Below are 16,253 nucleotides of genomic sequence, written 5' to 3'. Positions count from 1 at the left end.
TGGATTCTTTTTGTTTGTTTGTTTTTTGTTTGTTTGTTTTTGTAACAAAATAGCAGATGAGAGTTGTAGTAAAAAAAAAATTAAAAAAAGACAGTGCCTCTCTGAAGCAACAGCAGGGGTGAGGTGCACAAAACAAAAAGAAGCAATGTTAGAAACACTGAGTCTTAAAATGGCTCTGAGTAATCAGACTGTCACTTTGATAAAGGTACATGAAAACTCTGTAAGCAAAAAAAGAAATAGTGACACCTTATGTAAAAATGGATCTGGATAATGTTATAGAAGTTAAACTATGGAAGGAATGTGCATTTGCCCCAGAACATGTGCAGGGTATATTGTAGAAGGGTCAAAAGAAATGCAAACATACCATGCTACTTAATTAAAATGCTATTAGGGCTCCAAAGGGAGCCACAGTAGGTTGGGTTTTCTTTTTCAGATTGCTGTGTGTTTTGGAAGCAGAAGTTAAAAGTAATCAAAACTCTGGTGAAAGTTGATTGTGTCCCTTTTAAGATAGAGTCTCTGAGCTGCTGATGGCTTTAAATCCAAAAGCAGGAAGTGTCTGTGAAAATGCAAATTACCTAAATGATAAAGGAAGGAAAGAACTAGCAGCATAAAGGAGCTGCAGATAAAGGACACACCTGGTCAGCAAACAAATTGTCTAAATAAAAGGCATGGTATCACAAGATAATTTTAATAAATTTAATGATAAGTATCCCTGTAACAACGTATAGTGTGTATGATTTTTGGAAAAATCCTTTAAGGTCGTATGGTAATGATGCTTCTCAGTTATTACCTGTAAATAAAACTTAAAGCTTAACACAGCAGGAAAAACATTATAAACTTGGTCTGCTGTATAAGAAGGAAAACTCAGGGATTCAATGACTAAACAGTGGGATAATTTCCCCATAACCCTTAAAAGATAAAAGCCATTGAAACCTGGCCTGCCTATAGAACAAAAACAGGAAAATGTGGGAGCAATTTCTCTGTTTTGCCTGCAATCAGCAAGGATATTTGTAAAAGAAATATTTTAAGCAATAATCTGCCACCCCAAAAGGGGTAGAAATATGTTCTTTTTGTCTTTCAGAAAATCAGGAAAAGCTGATGCCAGCTGAAAAGCAACCCAATACCATGAATCTACTGTCACAATAGAAATTGTGTTCTGTGTTCTATGTTTTGTCTTGTGTTTTGTCTTGTTGCTAGCACTGTTGTGTGTTTAAAAAAAAAAATACTGAAGACCTGCAGGAACTTAAAAATAAATTAAGCTTTCTGTCCCAGCTACAGGACAGCCTGATACAAAAACAAGTACATGCCAATGTAGACTTGGTCCAAATTGGTCTGGGTAACCTAAAAGGCCGATGGAATCTTTAGTAATGGCTTAATACTACCACATGGCTTATCCATAAGAAAAAAAAATATTCGAAATAGGAAACTACACAGCCATAGCTATGGGATGCACTGAAATGCAGATACTTGCACTAGCTACTTTGGAACACAAAATGTTCTGGGTCATATTGGGAAATATTAAGGGTTTGATGCATTTGTTAAAAAAGAAAGAGATCATTGTTTGACACTTATCAATATGAATGGATGCAATATGTTTCCACTATTGTAAACCAGACTTGTTAATGGGAGAAATTGTTGTCAAAATTGCACACCAACAGTCCCTGGAGGCAAAGGTATTGAAGGTTAACCCACTCCCCATATTACACATGGGATCCTTTTGGCTACCCTGGACCTTGAGCCAGTGGGCTGGGGAGGGAGGGAAGCTATTGGACACTAGAGGTTGTACCGAATGGACTCCTCAAAAGTGGGTGTGCCTCACCTTGCCTGTTGCCCCAGAACCTTGTAGTAAAGATACATCACTAGGATCATGTATGTGGCATGAATTGGAATCACAAACTCAAATTGCCTCACAGTACTTTCTCTTTAATAGGCTACATAGAAAGTGACACTGACTATTATAAATCTTAGTGTCAAAAGGGGGATTATGTTGGATCATATTAAAGAAGTTCTGTATTAAAATCACAAATGAGTTTGATTCCCCAGAGTTTAAATTCCAGGGTATTACTAATTAAGAGGTCTCTTGGTTTTTGGTGCTGTTTCTCTCCCTCTCTGTGTGAAACTTGCAAGCTGCTAATTGTGTTAGTACATTCTAAGACAGAGTCTGTTCTCAAAGCAATTCACAGAGAGAGAGACTCAAAGCAATACTCTAACAACAGAAACAGCACCCAGAGACTTTCATGCCCTTTTGTTGTATTGACAATTGTGATTAAAATAGAGATAGAGGATGTATGTGGATGGATGCTTGGTGTGGATAACAACTGAATGATCAGGGAGGTGCCAGCCTAAGAATCCAGTGTCCATCGGCTGAAGAAGGCGTCAAGTGGAAATAACCAGAGGACCCCCCCACCCCACCCCGAGGGCAGACTGGAATCCACCCAACAGCCTCAAGAATGGGAGAACCAAAGAACAAGATAACATCTTGGAGCCGTCAGGAATGTGCTATCTGCTGATTGATTCAGCAACAGCATGATGAAGCAATTCCCATAGACTGGCATAGGAAGAAATTCCTATAAAAATAGACTCTAAAAAGTGAGAACTTTGGGGTCTGATTCTGCAAACCAACTTCCAGGAGCATCAGATGAGCATCTGACAAGGCCCTGCTCCCTCCTCATGTCCAGGCCACCTGGCCAGTGGCTTGGCATGAGCAACTCTAAGGCTGGTAACTATGATAACAACCGTGCAGAACCTGTGTGTGTGTGTGTGTTTGTATGAATGAATGTGTGAATAAATATGAGATTGAATGGAATGTTATAACTATAATTAACTGCTTACTATGTTTCTTTCTGTATTCACAATAAATGTGGTATTTTGCCTTTTCCCCTTTAATAAGATCCTGCTGGTTTTTATTTTATTGGTATAACAGTATGAAGCAGGAGAGGGGAGCTCTGGTGAGTGCTCATTTTTCTTTGATACTGCATGGTGAGAAGAGATTGAGCTCTCATGTACTTTGTTATATGGTAGAGGCGGGATAAGGGACAGAAATTAACAACAGAGCCTGTGCAGCTACATAGTGAGGGTCCAGCAGAAAAGTTTGTTAATGTACATGAGGATGTCTCGAGAACCCTCCATAGAGATCTCTAGGAAACTTTCCTGTAGGTGTTCTGCAATCCTCTGCTGTAGGTTCCTTGGCAGAGCTGCCTTGTTTCTCCCACTGCTGTAGGAAACTTGGCCAGAGCAAGTCAGGGGCCCGAGGTGGCAAGAGCACAGTACGGTGGGAGCGGGGGTCGGTCCCTGGAGTGAGGCAGGGGCAAGCACTCCAAGATCTCTTTCTTGATGGGTAACAGCTAGTTTAGGCCCCATCATTTTACACGTATAGTTGGGATTATAGTTTGCCATGTGCATTACTTTGCATTTAACATTGAATTTTGTCTGCCATTTTTTTGCCAAGTCACCCAGTTTTGTGAGATCCCTTTGTAGCTCTTTGCAGTCTGCTTTGGACTTAACTACCTTGAGTAATTTTGTATCATCTGCAAATTTTGGCACCTCACTGTTTACCCCTTTTTGCAGATCATTTATGAATATGTTGAACAGCACTGGTCCCAATACAGACCCCTGGGGGACATTCTCTTCATTCTGAAAATGGACCATTTATTCCTACCCTTTGTTTCCTATCATGTAACTGGGGTGCCTGGGAATGCTTTCAGGATCATCTAAAGATCCTTAATTTAATTTAATGACAAGCCTTTTGTTATCTTAATTACCCCGCCTCTGTTTATAAAAAGAACAGGGGTACTTGTGGCACCTTAGAGACTAACAAATTTATTTGAGCATAAGCTTTCGTGGGCTACAGCCCACTTCATCAGATGCATGCAGTAGAACATATAGTAAGAAGATATTTATACATACAGAGAACATGAAAAGGAGGAAGTACCCGTACCAGCTGTAAGAGGCTATTATCAGCAGGGGGGAAAAAACTTTTGAAGTGATAATCAAGATGGCCCATTTCGCACAGTTGTCACAAAGGTGTGAGGATACTTAACATGGGGAAATAGATTCAATTAGTGTAATGACTGAGCCATTGCCAGTCTCTGTTCAAACCTAAGTTAATGGTATCTAGTTTGCATATTAATTCCAGTTCAGCAGCTTCTTGTTGGAGTCTGTTTTTGAAGCTTTTCTGTTGCAAAATTGCCACCTTTAAGTCTGTCACTGAGTGATTAGAGAGGTTGAAGTGTTCTACTGGTTTTTGGATGTTATGATTCCTGATGTCAGATTTGTGTCCGTTTATTCTTTTGCATAGAGACTGTCCAGTTTGGCCAATGTACATGGCAGAGGGGCATTGCTGGCACATGATGGCATATATCACATTGGTAGATGTACAGGTGAACGAGCCCCTGATGGTGTGGCTGACGTGATTGGTCCTATGGTGGTGTCACTTGAATAGATATGTGGACAGAGTTGGCATAGGGCTTTGTTGCAAGGATAGGTTCCTGGGTTAGTGTTTTTGTTGTGTGGTGTGTGGTTGCTGGTGAGTATTTGCTTCAGGTTGGGGAGCTGTCTGTAAGTGGGGACTGGTCTGTCTCCCAAGATCTGTGAGAGTGAGGGATCATCTTTCAGGATAGGTTGTAGATCTTTGATGTGCTGGAGAGGATTTAGTTGGGGGCTGAAGGTGACGGCTAGTGGCGTTCTGTTATTTTCTTTGTTAGGCCTGTCCTGTAGTAGGTGACTTCTGGGTACACTTCTGGCTCTGTCAAACTGTTTTTTCACTTCAGCAGGTGGGTATTGTAGTTTTAAGAATGCTTGATAGAGATCTTGTAGGTGTTTGTCTCTGTCTGAGGGATTGGGGCAAATGCAGTTGTATCTTAGAGCTTGGCTGTAGACAATGGATCGTGTGGTGTGTCCTGGATGGAAGCTGGAGGCATGTAGGTAAGTATAGCAGTCAGTAGGTTTCCAGTATAGGGTGGTGGTTATGGGACAGTCGCTTATTAGCTCAGTAGTGTCCAGGAAATTGACCGCTTGTGTGGACTGGTCTCGGCTGAGGTTGATGGTGGGATGGAAATTGTTGAAATCATGGTGGAATTCCTCAAGGGCTTCTTTTCCATGGGTCCAGAGGATGCAGATGTCATCAGTGTGTAGCGCAGGTAGAGTAGGGGCATTAGGGGACGAGAGCTAAAGAAGCGTTGTTCTAAGTCAGCTATAAAAATGTTGGCATAGTGTGGGGCCATGCGGGTACCCATAGCAGTGCCGCTGACTTGAAGGTATATATTGTCCCCAAATGTGAAATAGTTGTGGGTGGGGACACAGTCACAAAGTTCAGCCATCAGGTTTGCCGTGACATTATCGGAGATACTGTTCCTGATGGCTTGTAGTCCATCTTTGTGTGGAATGTTGGTGTAGAGGGCTTCTACATCCATAGTGGCCAGGATGGTGTTTTCAGGAAGATCACTGATGGATTGTAGTTTCCTCAGGAAGTCAGTGGTGTCTCGAAGATAGCTAGGAGTGCTGGTAGCATAGGGCCTGAGGAGAGAGTCCACATAGACAGACAATCCTGCTGTTAGGGTGCCGATGCCTGAGATGATGGGGCGTCCAGGATTTCCAGGTTTATGGACCTTGGGTAGCAAATAGAATACCCCTGGTTGGGGTTCTAGGCATGTGTCTGTACAGATCTGTTCCTGTGCTTTTTCAGGGAGTTTCTGGAGCAGATGGTGTAGTTTCTTTTGGTAATCATCAGTGGGATCAGAGGATAATGGCCTGTAGAATGTGGAGTTAGAGAGCTGCCTGACAGCCTCTTGTTCATATTCCAACTTATTCATGATGACGACAGCACCTCCTTTGTCCGCCTTTTTGATTATGATGTCAGAGTTGTTCCTTAGGACAAAGGCTGACAAAGGAGGTGCTGTCAGTGGCACTGCTATGGGGCTGACCGCCCCAACCTGCTGTGTTCTTGTCCCTGGCCCCTGCCTCTCTCCAGCTGGGGACCAATCCTCCCCCCCACCCCACTGTGCTTCTCCCTGGCCCCTGCCACACTCCGGGGACTGATTTGCGCAGCCCCCTTAAAACCCAGCCTTGGGCTCCCATGCAGTGCTGCCAGTGCCCCTCACTGCAGACCCACATCCCCCTGCTAGCCCAGCCCTGAGCTCCCCCAACACTTTGCCAGTGCCCCCACTGTATGTGTATGCGTTAATATTAAAAAGTATTGTTATTTTAGGAAACTCTGTGATACAGCCTTCAATCAAGTGTCCCCAAATGGTGAAACTATTGAAAGGCCCTCACTCATACACTCACCATCGACTGGCTATGTCTTCTGTTTTGTGTGCAAAGTGTTTTCTCCGAACAGCACATCTGCACTAGCCAAGAGAAGATTTGATTCATGGGATCACATTGGCAGACTTGGTGACCATGAAAGTTCTACTGAGCACCAACAAGCTCTCACCACTTATATAATGTGTTTATCGAAGATTCAAACCCTTGATCAACATATAGCAGATGGATATATTAAAGAAAAAAATTACTGGACAGAAGTATTGAAGTGAGTCATATCAGCAATAAAATTTCTGACAACATGAAGTCTGGCGTTTAAAGGGACTAATGAAACCTTTGGCAATCTTAATAATAGCACCTTCCTTGGGTGCTTAGAGTTCTTAGCAGAGTATGACCCTTTCCTGGCCTGCCACATTGACAAGTATGGGAATGCTGGTCATGGCACAACTTCATATCTATCATCAACAATCTGTGAAGAGTTCATCAAATTCATGGCTGACAAAGTAAAGCAGGACATTGTGGATGAGCTAAAATTGACTAAGTACTTTTCCTTCAGTGTTGATTCTACGCCAGACATTAGTCATACCAATCAGCTGACATTTGCTGTGTGCTCAGTGTTGAATAACTGTACACCTGTGCAATGCTTCTTGAATTTTGTTCCAGTTACATCGCATACAGTTCTTCATCTGTTTAATGTTATCAATGAAACTCTCTAAGCGACAACCTAAATATCGATTTAAAGGACTGCAGAGGCCAAACATACAACAATGTTACTAGCATGTCTGTAACTTATTCTGGTGTGCAAACTTGGGTAATTGCAGTCAACGAGAAAACTGTACATCCTATGCATGACCCACTCGCTTAACCTATGTGGTGTTGCTGCTGCAGAGTCATGCAGTAATGCAATTACATTTTTTGGCTTTGTCCAAAAACTGTGTGTTTCTCAGAATCAACTTATCGCTGGGGTCTATTGCAAGATTCTCTGAACGAGGAGACATCTAAGGCCAATCAGAGAGAACTTTTCCCAAAGCACCTGAGTGACACAAGATGGTCAGCTCGAGTGGATGCACTTCACAGTTTATCATGCAACTACAAAAGCTACAAATCTGTGCTTCGGGCTCTTGGTGCAGACACTCTGCAGAATAGCAACACATGAGCAGAGGCAAACTCATTAGTTGAAATGGATCGGTGGGAGATTGCATTTATGACAACATTTTGGAGTAGTATCCTTACAAGAATAAACAAAAGAAGTCAGCTCCTGCAGTCTGAAACAATGGACTTAGGCACAGCTGTGAAACTGCTGAAGTCACTATCTGAGTTTATGGCAGCACAACAGAAAATTTTTGTGGAATACCATGAATCTGCAATGTCTTAAGTTCTACAGCTAATTTTCAGTTAAAGTGGCAACATCATCCAAAGCGTATGGCTGACAATAGTGAAGACCTTTCTGTTGTGCTAACTGGTGAAGAGAAGTTCAAAGTTGAATCCTTCTACACCATAGTTGACTCACTTTGTGATGGTGCACCCCATAAGGCTTTATGGAAATATGCTTATGAGTGTGTGTGTGTGTATATATATAAATGACATAACTGAAATATGTTTTATGCTACATATGCCATGTAACACATCTCTGTAAAGGTTATGATCTACTGAATCTATTCATCCTATTTGTATGCAGGTGTCATTATTGTATTCGATGTTATGAATATTGGCAGTGTACTTGCTTGATTTCTAAGTAGCCTTAGTAAAGCATTCGGTCAGCTTCTTGAGAAAGGAATGTGCAAATTAAGTGTGCAATCAAGAAACACTTAAAGGACAATGAATCTTGGAAGGCTCCAATCCACATAAGAAGTCTACCTGAGGATGTTCAAGGTAGCATGTAAACAATGGCTGCTGCCTGTAAAAACTGAGTCATGCGTGGGCATGTGACTTGCCCATGTGACTCCAAAACTCCATCTTTGAGCTGGACTTTGCATAGGAGAGAGGAGGGGGTCTCCACCCACAAGAGAGAGTCTATTTAAGCCCAAGGGAGACCCCTCCATTTTGTCTTCAGCTGGCTCAAGAGAGAGCCTCTCCACCCCCAAAGGATACCTGAAAGAAGCTGGGACAAAGGACAGTAACTACAGGGGGTGTGAGTGAGTGATTGGACCCAGACTAGAAGGAGACTAGTCTGTAAAAGGAAGCTTACTGGAACACCTCTGAGGGTGAGGTTTTATCTGTATTCAGTTTTCTTACTGTATTAAGCATAGACTTGCGGGCTTTATTTTACTTGGTAATTCACTTTGTTCTGTCTGTTACTACTTGGAACCACTTAAATCCTACTTTCTGTATTTAATAAAATCACTTTTTACTTATTAATTAACCCAGAGTATGTATTAATACCTGGGGTGGGGGCAAACAGCTGTGCATATCTCTCTATCAGTGTTATAGAGGGCGAACACTTGGATGAAAAGCGCTATGGAAGTATCTACCTATGTATTCCTAAAACAGTTTTATCAGTGTGCACAAAGAAAAAAGCACTCTTTTTACTGAAAGCGTTGTACTATTCATTTCTTCAGTGAATCTGCCATTTCTTACCAAGACTTTTGTCCCCTTTGACTTTGCTGGAGAAAATTTTGCCACATTCTGCAGTAGCCATTTTTTCTGGATGTGCACAAGCAATGTAATTAAAGTGGCTTATTGTCGATGTAACTTGAGTCGACTGAACTCTATAGTGTAGACATGGCCCTAGTTCCAGCACCTACGGGTAGCATAGTCTGCTCCTCGGGCTAGCAAGAAGGGAGAGTCTTTCATTACTTAACAGTGACCTCTTAAGAGCTAATTAAGGGGCAGCATTCACAAACTCCAAAAGGGAACGATGGCAGCTCAGATTCTGATGAGGTGGGAAAGGGGTAAACTGTTGGGGAGGGAAAAGAGGCAGTACCCTGAAGATAGAATTTACATGCATAAAATGCCAAAATGAATCCTCCTAAAACATCAAGAGTAATGATCAAATTTCAAACAGTTTGGTTCCAATAAACACCCACATGTAAGGATGTTTTTGAGTCTTATCTAAACCCCGTATCGTCGTCAGCAGCAGCAGCAATCCCTCAAGGTTGAGGATGATCTTTTTCACAGGTTTTATTTTTCATGGCTCCTTAGGTAGCTGAGGAGTCTGATCCTTGAGTCACAGGCTCGTTGGCAGACATTGCAGGTGGTGTTGGAAGACAGGGTTGGGCCATGATTGCTGCATGACAGTTGTCTTTCCTTTCTTTTCTGGTGTTTTTCTGAGACCAGGGCAAGGTGATTTTCCTCAAAGTGGATGTTCCCGCTCTGACAAGCCTTCACCAGTTATCCCTATCCTGGGCTGCTGTCTCCCAGTATGTGGTGTCGATGCCACATCTCTTGATGTTTATGTTGAAGGTGTCTTTAAAGCACTTCTTTTGGCCTCCCATTTCCTTTCTCCTTTGGTGTGTTGGGCATACAGTGATTGTTTTGGTAAGCATACATCAGGCGGGCGCACACAGTGCCCGCTCCACCTCAGCTGATGCTGGATAATCAGGGCCTCCACACTGAAGATGTTGGCTTCTGTGAGGACATTGACATTAGTGCAATGATCCTCCCACTTTATGTTGAGGATCTTCTGAAGAAAATGCTGGTACCGACGTTCCAGGTTTTTCAGGTGTTTTCTATAGGTCACCCAAGTCTCACAGCCATAGAGGAGACTTGGATTACCACTGCTTTATAAACTAAAAGTCTAGTATGTGTTCTAATGTTGTGATTGTTGGACACAAGGTGAGACAGTCTGCCAAAGGCAAGACTGGCACAGCGAATTCTGTGCTGAATCTCGAAGTCTAAGGCTGCCCTCTGTGAGAGATGGCTGCCAAGATAGGCAAAGTAGACTACATTTTCCAGTCTTCTTTGTTGATATAGATGTTCCTTGCTGGGTCTGACGATTGACCGGGGACTGGCTGGTGGAGAACTTTTGTTTTGCTGATGTTCAGAGTTAGCCCTAGGCTTTTGTAAGCTTCAGAGAAGCAATTAAGAGCTATTTGTAGATCCTCCTTTGAGTGTGCAACTACAGCACAATCATCTGCCTACTGGAGTTTGGTTATTGTTGCTGATATTACTTTTGTTCTGGCATGGAGATGAGAAAGGTTGAAGACCCTCCACATCCAATTGTTCAATAAGTCATTTAGCACTATCATCAGTGCATATGCACCAACTCTTGACACTGAAGAAGAACAGAAAGAATCCTTCTACACTGACCTTGGATAAAATGTTATCATCCATTCCAAAAACAGATAAGATAAATTGTTAGGATATAGGTATTCAGGCCTGTCTGTAAAGGCCTATACTCTAAGAATTTAGGTGTATTCTTATCACTTAGCTAGTTATAGAGGTATAAAAGAGAGAATCAAAATCACTGTCTGCCGGTGTAAGGTCCTTCTCTTACTGTGACAGTCTGAGGCCCTGTGCTTAGGCTAAGATCTTTGGCTAAGCAGCAGAGGCAGCCATAAGCTGGGAAGCGAACAGTCACATCCTCACATTCCAAACTAGTCACATTAAAATAAGGAGCTATTGGGCTGTTAGGCATTATCAGTACAGGATTGTATTCCTATCACCTCCAGAGAAAGGGAAGTGCCTAGAAAATGTAAAAGGAAACTTAGTTTGATAGCATCCTGTCTGGCAAGAACTCACTTATCAATAGCTGGGATGTGAAATCCAAAATTCTGTATTGTTTTGTCATTATAGCTCCACTTTGCTATTGTTTGTCTGTATAATCTCTGTCTGGTTCTGTGATTGTTCCTGTCTGCTGTGTAATTAATTTTTCTGGGTGTAAACTAATTAAGGTGGTGGGATATAATTGGTTACATAATCATGTTACAATATGTTAGGATTGGTTAGTTTAAATTTCAGGAAAATGATTGGTTAAGGTATAGTAGCTAAGCAGAACTCAAGTTTTATTATATAGTCTGCAGTCAATCAGGAAGTGGGTAGGGGTGTGGGAAATGGGAACAGGGAATGGGGGTGGGGAAATTGGAATCATGTTTGGCTGAGGGCAGGAATGGGAAGAAGGACACAGGTGTAAGGCTCTGTGGTATCAGAGCTGGGAAGGGGGACACTAAGGAAGGAAACTGGAATCATGCTTGCTGGAAGTTCACCCCAATAAACATCGAATTGTTTGCACCTTTGGACTTTGGGTATTGTTGCTCTCTGTTCATGCGAGAAGGACCAGGGAAGGAAGTGGTGAAGGAATAAGCCCCCTAACAATAATCCTCTTAGGGGACTTTAATGCAAGAGTTGGACGAGATTCTAATGTATGGAGTAGCACCACTGGGAAGGAAGGCGTGGGCAAGACCAATTCCAATGGCATCCTTCTACTCAGCAAATGTGCAGAGCATGACCTTGTGATCACAAACACAATCTTCAGACAAAGCAACAAGAACAAAACAACTTGGCAGAACCCCAGCTCAAAACAGGGGCACCTCCTAGACTATGTCATTGTAAGAACACAGGATCTAAGAGATGTCCAAATCACCTGTGTCATGAGAGGAGCAGATGACTTCTGGACCGACCACCACCTGGTGAGGTCAGTTATGTCCATCAGGATTGCATCGAAACATAGAAAGCAATCCAAATCACACAGATGGCAATACAACATCCAAAGATTTCAATCCTCAGTGCACCAAGGGAACTTCCAAACACTTCTCAGTGAAAAACTGGCCATATGCACACCTGGAAATGACAACACAAGTGTCAAAGAAGACTAGGAAGCCCTAAAACAGACCATCCATGAGGTTTGCAAGGAATCCATTGGCCTTGCTACCCGCCACCATCAGGACTGGTTTGACAACAACAACATTGTGATTACAGCCCTTTTGGACTAGAAGAGAAAAGCTTTCTGAGACTGGCAAAACCAACCACTATCTAGTCAGAAGCAGAGCTCTTTCAATCAGCTCAAAGCTGAAATTCAAAGGAGGATCCGAGAAATCAAAAACAAATGGTGGGAGGACAAAGCAAAAGAAATCCAAACATTTGCTGACAGACATGATATGCTGAGCTTTTTATGTGAGACAAAGACCCTGTACGGACCAAGCTCATGCAGCCTCACACCTCTGAGATCTGAAGATGGCAGTACCCTTCTTAAAGATTAATAAACCCATCAAAGAGCTCTGGAAGGAACACTACCAAAAAGCTTCTAAATTGAGAATTGACTGTGATTGACGACACCATTGACTCCATCCCTCAGCACCCAATCTGGGAAACTCTTGCCAACCCACCAACACCTGAGAAGGTCTTCAAAGCAATTAAACAAATGAAGAACAATAAAGCACCAGGCCCTGATGGCATACCAGCTGAAGTACTGAAAGTGGGGACAGAAACACTGACTAACAAGCTTCACTTGGTGCTCCTCAAAGTCTGGCGCACCGAAGAAATCCCTGCTGACTTACGTAATGCTAACATCATCACCATTTTCAAAAAAGGAGACAGGGCCGACTGTGGCAACTATCAAGGCATTGTCCTCCTCTCCATCACTGGGAAGATCAATCGCATCAAAGTTTGGCTGCCCAAGCAAATTTATCACCATTGTAAGACTCCTCCATGGCCAGATGACTGCCTCCATCCTGTGCAGTGGCTCTACCTCTGAGCCCTTTGTCATCCGAACTGCCATAACACAAGGTTGTGTACTGCATCCAGCCATTTCTCTGCCTTCTTATCAGCTATGAAAACATTAACCTGAGACCATCTAACACAGGGCACTGGCATCCAATATCAGATTGACGGCAACCTCTTCAACCTTTCTCGTCTCCGTGCCAGAATTAAAGTAATATTGGCAACAAAAACCATGTAAACCCCATATAACTGGGCTGGAAATACTGTGAAAACAGGCTTTAGTGTGAGATTTCCGGCAACTTCTCTTCCTGGTCATGATGGGATTACAATGAAAGCATTCTCTCACCATGGCATTTTGAAGCTTCCAACCCCAGCCAGAAAAAAGAATTGCAGAGGCAGCTGGGTTTGCAGAATGGACAGGTGAGAAGCTGGGAGTAATGCTAGACTTGTCTTGTTCACATCTGATGGATGATGATATTTATTTTGTCTGTGAATCTGTTTCAGGGAGCTTTTTAGAATGGTCAGTACAGAAAAGTTTCATCAGAAGGAAGAAGAGTGTGAAAAGCTGAAGGAAAAGAAAAGCATCTAGAGGAAAGATGGGGTATTTGTAAATATTTCCTCCAGAGCTTATCCTTCTCCCAATGCTGTAACCCCTCTATACCACCCCGGCAGCCGAAGTGTCCCCTCCCCAGATTCTCAGCCTCTATGGAGCATGTGTCCTACTGTCCACTGTGAGATGGGTAATGTTATCCTAGGAAGGATGTTATGGCAGCTTCGTGTCTGTCCCAGCACCCAAGTGCAGATGAGAGAAGCAAGCTCTCAAGGAAAAGCCCAAGTACTGATTAGATCACACTAGCTGCCACTGGCAGATTCTTGCTGTGAGAGTGATATTTTTCCAGACAGAAGCTGGCACACCTGAATGCTTACTGGTGATGCTTCTGAATTGCATGGCAATTCATAAAGAATTTCTGGTTTATTATTAATTGTCCCTTTATTAATTAAAATCCCATTTTTCTTGACGTTTCTTCTTTGTATTTAGCTCTTTCCTGTTTTAAAATGAACTTTTTAATCTCCTTCTAGCCTTAGAGATTGGAGCCTGTCTGGTCAATGCAATGAGAAGCCACACATTCTCTGAGAACCTGAATGACCCTTGTCAAGAATTGGCTGTGCTGGAGATATACAACAGACTCAGACAAGTGTGCTGCAAGTGGCTCTGCCTTCCCAATGACGTATAAAAAAATTAGCACCATAACTAAGATTTGTTCATATTCATATCCTAGAACTCTGTCACGCTGCAGGGGGTGGCTCACAGCTGAGAGTGCTAGACTGTCAGAAAACAGGGCAGACACCCCAAACTGGTGGTATAGTCCATAATTAGATTTCGCCAAGCCAGTAGCAAAAGTACACTCCTGGATTACTATGTTAGCCTTATCATGAAGTATTGCAGTATCATAGAATCATAGAATCATAGAATATCAGAGTTGGAAGGGACCCCAGAAGGTCATCTAGTCCAACCCCCTGCTCAAAGCAGGACCAATTCCCAGTTAAATCATCCCAGCCATCATGTGGTTTCCTTGTGATTAGCGCTCTGCCATGCCACATAGGAAATCTAGCTTTGATTGATAATTTATTGCTCCAAGGCTGGGTGTATTGGGGGAAAAATCATTATTGTACAATTAAGAAGACAGGACAGGTGCACAGAAATGGAGTGACAGCTGTCAGAAATGTCTGCACCGATTGTGCAGTGGGAGGTGCTCACCCTGGCACTCAATTGAGGGTTTATCTCTAGAGAAATTAATGAGATAACTTCAATCCCTGATAGCTGCCTGAAGCATTTTTGCACCTGGATTTAAGGTGTATTTTTGTCAGTTGAAGGATGTTAGTCTCTCTAATGCAGATGAGTCATATGTGTTAAGTGTACTGCACCATGCTTCTTGTTTGGTCCTCTTCATTATTTACAGTGATCTGTTGTTATCTTTGCACCACAGGCTGTGTTTGCCAAATGTGAAGAAGAGCTATTACAAAAAATGCATCAGATTTTTGAACTCCTTGAGATTCCAGTTTCGAAGGAAACCACAAGCCTCTTTGGCAGCCAACAGATATTTAACATTACCGCACAGGAGCACTTGAGTAGCTGCAGGAAGCTAGCTAAACTGTTTAGGTCTGCCACTTCTTTACAGTCTTATACACAAAAGGGAAATTTTTCAAAGTCCCACTGTTGCTAAAACTGGTTCAGCTCCATCAGTGTGAGCGATGCTGGAAATCCTAACATAGACAGGCAGCTACAATGGAAATGACCTGAGCTAAATTGTGAGCTGTGAAGGGCCGGGCATGCCAGACAGAGCGGAGGGGAGAACTGTGATCCCTTTGTTTGTAAGTGGTCAGACAGGAGAATGGCTGAGTCATATGTAGTGTGGTAGGTCACATGACTAAGGGACACTAATCGTCTCATTGATTGGCTGGAATGCATTTACAAGAGTTAGAATCATAGAATATCAGGGTTGGAAGGGACTTCAGGAGGTCATCTAGTCCAATCCCCTGCTCAAAGTAGGACCAATCCCCAACTAAATCATCCCAGGCAGGGCTTTATCAAGCCTGACCTTAAAAACCTCTAAGGAAGGAGATTCCACCACCTCCCTAGGTAACCCATTCCAGTGCTTCACCACCCTCCTAGTGAAAAAGTTTTTCCTAATATTCAACCTAAACCTCCCTCACTGCAACTTGAGACCATTACTCCTTATTCTATCATCTACTACCACTGAGAATAGTCTAGATCCATCCTCTTTGGAACCCCCTTTCAGGTAGTTGAAAGCAGCTATCAAATCCCCCCTGTGACAGGGCGGATCGGCCCCGCACTGGTACCACGGGGGTTAACCCTTCCCTCCTAGCAGAGGAAGCCCTGCCCCTAAGCCTCTGCTGGGCATGCTCCAACTGGAAGTCGGGTATAAAAGCCTGCAGAGCTGCTCAGTCAGGGCTGACTGCCAAGGAGGTAGGATGCTCGGCAGAGACTCCAGCCCAGGAACTGCTACAGCCTTACCTACGAGAGCTGAAGAGCCAGAAACTTGAACCAGAGGCCTGACACTACCGGAAGCCCAGGGAGTGACGGGTGCTGAGGAGCCTGGAGATCCTGGAGCTGAAAAGCCAGAAACCTGGACCAGAGGCTTGCAGCTTCTGGAACCCCAGGGAGTGTCTGGTGCTGGGGAACCTGGAGACACAGATGCCATATGGACTACTGCTACTGGAGAACTGGTAGGAAGTGACCCAGGGAAGGTAAGGGAGTGGTACATCCCACCATTATGAGGCCAGCGTGTTTCGGTAGGATTCCTCGCTGACCCCATGGTGGACCACTCCAACATTGGCAGGGCCCTGGGTCGGGGCCCGGTGAAGTCGGGTGGGTC

Source organism: Lepidochelys olivacea (genome assembly GCF_965140295.1).
Source record: "Lepidochelys olivacea isolate rLepOli2 genome assembly, chromosome: 1".
NCBI classification, from domain to species: Eukaryota; Metazoa; Chordata; order Testudines; family Cheloniidae; genus Lepidochelys; species Lepidochelys olivacea.
Note: the sequence above shows the minus strand (reverse complement) of the source record.